Raw genomic sequence first — 6816 nt, 5'->3', positions numbered from 1 at the left:
ATCATCAGATTTCCACTCTAAGTGCACGGTAGATGTGGTGCGCCAATGAGAACCCATGCTTCTATCATGCCTCCAGGGCGGTTCCGATGGGCGTAGCCTTTTACATCAAATTGGGTTGCTAAGCTGACTGCAAATACGTCTCGCATGTACACTATTAATTTTTCTTGCTGCATGCAAATACGTGGTAGTCAGTTTAAAATACTGAATAGAGATTGTTCTTACCGTATCGCTCGCACTGCTGTAGTCGCAATGAGCATAGCCTTGGTAGGTACTCCCTCTGTCATTCTTATAAGACCTTAAAAACATTTTAGACAATGTGCAAAACAGTCTATTTTGAGTTAGTAATTTTTTGGCGCACAGTGAGAAACTGAAATTGATACCGCGCTAGGCGTAGTACGTTTACTTACGATGGTGCCGGGGCGGGCTTGATGACGGCGAGGAAGACGGCAGCTCGAAAGAACGTGGCCTGCAGAAAAAATCAAAATCTACGGAGTAGTATTATATATACATGCAGTGCTAACATTAGTGCACATACGGGGATGACTACATATACGCATGCATGTGTACCGCCAATTGCTGCGTAACTGGTGGTGAACTTGCGCGACGTGCAGTGCATTAAGGGCAGTTGTGGACTTGTTTGGTCGAGTTTGCATCCAGCCTTAAGCCTGCAGTATAGATGATAACATCTTGGGCGTCTTATGATTCACGTGGTATGTGGACGGCCGCATAGCGAGGCGTGCGACATGAGTCGCCGCCGGACATCCACGTCTCTGAGGCGTCCCGGCGTGGAACCGCCGTCTGTCGGTCGGCAAGAAGGCATGTGCCAGCGTGCCCAGGGGGCGCCCGTCAGACGCCTCACCGTCCCATGGTCGCCGGCTTGACACCTGATCTTGGCGCCGACTCCGCCTTCGTCGCCACGGACAACCATGCAAACACGCTCTATATCTGGAAGCGTCGCCCGGTCGATGCCTCGATGGTTATTTCTGTTGTGGCGATATGATGGTGTACTCAAGGTTGACGGTCGTGGTCTTCGGGCTCCGCCGGGCTCTCGACCCTGCGGCGCTTCCGCCGACGGTAATGAGTATGTAGGTCCTGCACTCCTGCCCACGGCGCCGTCACCCACGACACGGCAGTGCACTTGATGAAACCGCCGCCACCGCTCCCACCCATGTCCAAGCACAACCAGAGGCATAGCCAGGCGTCCCTATTTCTCCTCCAATCCCCTGTTGCGAATGGTTGCCAAATACCAACCTTGACGCGCCCCCCTCAGAGGTCTCGGCGGCCAAACTCCGCCCAAGCTGGGCCAGTATGTAGACTTGGTTTGGTCGCTGCTTGAGGCCTGACGGAATTGGAGAGGGTGCTAAACGAGGTTGGAGCCGAGGAGCAGTGAGAAGATGAAGACCTAAAATACAACGGGATGAGGCCACCGAGGGACGCGGCGAGCGGGCGGCTATGGGAAACGGAGCACCCAACTGGAGGAGCTGCGGCAGCATGGGCTACAGGGGACACGCGTGGTGCTAGGCTGTGGCGTGCCCCAGCCGTCGTCTTTGTGGCATGGAGATGGATGGCACAACGGGATGAAGAGATGCCGAGGACGTGGTGCAGGCGTGCAGCGCCGGATACAGGTGCAGGGAGGGATTAGAGGTACCATGTTATTTATAGAAACGCAATTGCTCTAGAAAAATCGAATCAAGCAGCTTCGAGTAAGCTCGGGCAAGAACGATTTAAGCGACGTGGAGAGCCAACACCACATGCAGAATTGCATGTGTAAACACGTAGTCACATCACCTGTCAATCAACATTCATGCAGCAGCCGACAATACACGGAAAGACCTGCACCGTTCAATTCAACCTGCTGCCCGCACAGCAAAAAATGCTAAACCAACCAAACCAAGCTGCACACACGTTCAAAAAATTTCAAATGAAAACCTGAATACACAACACATTTGTACACAGCCAGGTACCAAAATAATACCACGTGCCAGATTCAAACCTCACCAAGAGTCACTTTCATCCAAATGGCTAGACCTGAAGATTTTTCACACAAGTGGCTGATTTTTTTATGTACTAAAATAACTGGTTCCTACACTAATTCATGCGCCACATAAATTAACACGCTATCTGAATTTTTTTGAATGTTTGGTAACTCGTCCCAAGAGTTGATTCGTTGCAAAGTAGTTCATACAAAAAAAGGGTATGTCTATTTGGTACATGCATAAATGATGTACTATAGATAGTGATAGTGGCTTGGATGCAGAATGGCAAAGCTCTTGTTCTCTTGTTAGATTTGAGATATTGATCCTCAAGCTGTGTTTCTCTCTGTGATGTAGTGGTAGAGAGATGAGGCTAGTTCTTATGCTATTGTTCTTGATGGTTTGTTCCCTGTAAACACAATGTTGAAGTTGTTGCTGGATGCATGGCCTGCCTCTCAACGATTCCAAATCATGACCTGACTCTCGAAGATTGCAAAATATCTTGAAATTTGAGACAAACCATTTTGAGAATCCTTGTTCACCTTGATTTCTTCCGTTGAAGATTAAGTGCACACAACAGCTACTTATTTCTTTAATAAGGTTGTAAACCTAGACGTATGTATCTTTATTTCTTTTCAAACTAAGTGGTCAAATTGAAGGTTCTTTTTTTTTCGACCGCTACAATGGTTTTGATGTAGTTGAGGAGCGAAAGATAAGTAGTACCGAAGTGGAGAAGTCAACAGATCCATACGCTTTCGCAAAAAAAAAAAACAGATCCATATGCTGGATACATAGTTGACTGGCACAATAAGTCTTAATTAATCAAAACAAACATAAGTTAAGGAGGGAGAAAGAAATAATTAGCATGTGAGTCACGTCAAACAAATTGAGGCTAGACAGAGCAAAATACGCTGAATTAACTAAGCAGTCTACAAGAAAATCAAGTAGTTGAGTAACCTCCGTGAATGATTGTCAGAGCAGTTGGTGTACAGATTAGTCCTAGTCAATTACAAGCAGTTGACTGCCTTGTGGCCTAATTTGAACATGGACCAAACCGACAATAAAAGAAAGTTAGAATTATCTTATTTTTTAAAGTCACCGTCAAGATTTGCTTCAAAAAATGACATCCAATTCATGTTCACTTTCATTACCATGCAATTTCTCCTTTTTTCCATTACTTTTCCTTTTTCTTTTCCATTTTCTAGGCACCTGAAAGACCAAAGTGCCCCTGATCCTATCTAACCTTATCTGATGCGTGTGGACTGGTTGGATAAGGATTGCTCTCAGGCTACCTCGCTCTTGTCGTCACGGGTTGCTCGTCGTCGAACCTCACCGCTGCCAGCCCAAGCCACCGCAGCTCTCCGCCCTAGTTTGCCCACGCCTGTGCGAGCAACCGTAGCTCCCCGACGGTGCTCACCGACGCTGATGCCCGAGCGAGCCACTGCGACTCGCTGCCGGTTCTCGTCCACGTCTGCAGGCACCGGCGCAGTTCATCCTCGCCTCGCGGATGCCTGCGCTAGATACCGCAGCTCGCAACGGGTTCTCCCCCACGCCTGCGCGCGATAGCGCAGCTCTCTGCGGGTGCTTGCCATCCCCTCGGCTCATTGGCGCAGCTCGCCCACCCCTGCTGGAGAAGTGTTTTAGTGGCGAGGGTGGTGCTGAAGAGAAGACGATGCCTTGTGCAGGTCCTGAGCAAGTGGCGTGATGGCAGCAGCAGCCGGAGGAGGAGATGGATTTGTGTGTAGGTCCTGAAGATGTTGAATGCAAGCAACATGTAAGTCACGTTTGTTGTAATCTTTTGCTTGATTATGGATTGCGATTTGGAAATTACATGAAGAATAGCATGTCACGTTTAGTTTCACAGCCAGGATCAAATGAGCGACAATATGACAAATGAGTAATATTGCAAATTTCAGTCCATAAGCTACTTGCTGCAATCTGTTTTGTTGCACTTGTTGTAGCTTATTCAAAAGCAGCAATGGAATTGTAGGTAGAAGTGGCACACGTATGTAGACCTCCGTACATTGGCAAGGGACTCTTCAACCATGATTCATAGATGAATCTAAATTCACATCTCCCAAAAAAAGTAAGGAGTTCACATAATGATTTCATAAATAAAACTAAAATGAGTTCACAATGCCAAATATATATGAGCTCCCGGCTAATATAAGCTCACGGCTCAGAGCAATTGAAGAAATTGAGTTTAAATAGAAGAAAACTACTTGATGAAATAAGTCTGGAACTCGCTGACTGGAACTTGATTTATGTTTAATAATATGGCACGGCTGTGTGCATCATTTGATGCAGAGGCCGGGGCCCGGGGTAATCCCTTTTCAAAAATAAAATAAGTATAACATCAATTTCATAGAGACCAAGCATCCAATTTGTAGCTTTCTCTTTGATGTAAACTTCTTTGCTGGATATGTGGACTTTGGAATGAGATTAATGTTAGATAGTCCAATAAGCGGTATGTGATAGTAGGCCTTCTCTGTGTCAACGGGCAATATTAAACTCATCTTTGTCTAGGGGGACAGTTCAGTAACTTAGAGACGTACTAAACATTTTTCTCCTCGGAAAAGAAATTCCCCACTCCACAAACAGTTCTTCTTCCAGGTTGGTGCATTGACGGAGTCAATACACTGGTACAACCCCAGCATGGAAGATACAAATTACTTCATATTTCTTGCTGTAATTTCAGTGGTGACTTCCGGGCAAAGCCAGGGCGGCTGCCTGACATTGTGGGGCTGATTAGCATCTGCCACTGAGTCGCTGGATCTACCTATTATTACTTGCAATCCAGTAGTAGAGCACCCTGACTCATTCAGCTCCGTAAGCATCCTTTGTTCCCTTTCTTTTGGTTGTTTGAATCATTTGATTCCACTTTGTTTCCATCGCAAAGAAAAATTACCACCAATTAAATTGACCCGTGGTGATAATATATGTGATCAATTTATGTTTGTCATCCTCGTGTTCTTGTACGATTAACATCCATCATCTGTTTTTGGAATAAAGAAATATAACTACTCTATATATACTTCTCAGTCAGTTAGTCTAATTGTTTAGCATATGTTGCAATGAGTGACAGAGTTTTCTATTTAATTAAATAGCTAACTTTTTTTCCTGATAGACCACAATGTTATCTCTGCTGAGATTATTTGAGCAAATTGTTTCTTGTTATCCGAAAAAGATTGCCACCATGGGTCGGTTAACTTGATCAACACCAGACGTAAACCCACCAGAAAGATCCTCCATTACGCAAGTGACAGCATCAACAGTAGCGGTTTGTACTAAAATACAAAAAGGAGTGAACATATCAAACAGAAAAATTATATAATCTAAAAAGATACCAAGCAGCAAACCTGAGGTGCCAATACAAAGAGCAGCAGGTTGACCAACAACTGGACCATCAAATGGAACCGAAGACTCTCCTAAAAAAGGAGGGAACCATGAGTGCAGGCTCGTTTTGAAGAAGAAAAAAATGAATTTACACAGCATGATTTTTCTAGAACTTTTTATTTTTTTGTAAATAGTCACACGCGGCGTACAGAAAAAGGCAGAAACCTATTTCTAAAATGAGCCGTCTTGTTGTTGGGCCGATTTTTGTTTTTTTTGTACAGTCTACGAATCACAAAAATTTCAAATGATTCTTCACACGTGCATGCGGAAAATGTATAAGTTTTCACGGATGTTCTTTCAATTTTTTTTGGAACTTTGAATATAGCTTTGCTCTTTTTTAAAATATCGAGCTCACTGCAGCTCGGGCACTATTGGCATTTTCTGAAGAATCATACATTGTATGGAAAAAAACAAAGAAAAAGGAACTGCATGGGGCATGCACGTAGTCACATAGGCAAGACGCAATAATGCATGGGACATGCACGTAGCCCCGCCGGCAGCCCCCGGCATGCACCATGAACATATATTGCCCCCTTAGACAAAGATGTCAAACAATTTAACATATTTTATCCGTAACAGTTTTTCACAGAAAATAAAACTTATAGATAAGCAGTACCAGAGAACTCAGCCGAAGAGCTGGGAAGGGAAACAGCAGAGTCCACACCACGTGAAGAACCAAGACCACATAAAGAATCAGCTACAGTAAGGGAAGAAACAAATAACTAATTACATAAAATAAATAAATGAAAGACTGAGACAACCCAATCCGAACCAAGCAAGGCAAGAATCCACGCATACTCACCAACAATGCCATCAACAGGACGCTTTCCCAGTCAGATCTCTTTGCGCCGCCGACGCGAATCAACAGCAGATGAATTTTGACCTCGATCCCCTACACAAAACATCCAGGCAAATACCTTAATTAGTTGACGTGACTAACCAGTAGATGCAAAGCCAACGACACGATGAACAGCAGGACAGCCCTCACGTAGTAAATCATCATCGGACAGACGTCAACGGAGACGCAGATCGATACGTCCAATAACTGCGCCACGAATTTCAGGAGGACGACCCGGACGGCGGAGGCCACTTCGGCAAGGCCTACCACGATCCATCTATGTGAATGGAGACCACGACGTGCAAGGCTGGGAGAAGCAACACGGTCGAACACCTATTTATAGAGTGACCAGAGTACGAACGACACGAACTAAGCAACGACGTCCAGAAAATACGGCAACAGCGGCACCGCCCGAGAATTGTGGAAACTGCACACGTGCCAACCTAGGAGTATCAATCTGAACAAATTGACAACGTGCCGGCACGGTGAAATAACACATACACAACCAAACCGACATGCACACACGCAGCACAGCATCAGGAAACGTCCACATAAGCAACCAGCGACACGTACGGAAGGGAGATTGAACCATGCATGCTACCCCACGTA

At 45.3% G+C, this 6816-nt stretch overlaps 1 long non-coding RNA gene across 1 annotated transcript; it reads right to left on the bottom strand.

The window, feature by feature from the left end:
* Window positions 1–5929: 5929 nt before the first annotated feature.
* LOC119359105 lies at window positions 5930–6489 on the bottom strand. Its single transcript, XR_005172377.1, has 3 exons — window positions 6358–6489; window positions 6172–6261; window positions 5930–6066 (listed from the first exon to the last, which is right to left on the bottom strand). It is a non-coding gene; the product is annotated as an uncharacterized LOC119359105 (long non-coding RNA).
* Window positions 6490–6816: the final 327 nt, after the last annotated feature.

Source organism: Triticum dicoccoides, chromosome 2A, assembly GCF_002162155.2.
Source record: "Triticum dicoccoides isolate Atlit2015 ecotype Zavitan chromosome 2A, WEW_v2.0, whole genome shotgun sequence".
Lineage (NCBI taxonomy): Eukaryota > Viridiplantae > Streptophyta > Magnoliopsida > Poales > Poaceae > Triticum > Triticum dicoccoides.
This window is presented reverse-complemented; position numbering and strand designations above follow the sequence as displayed.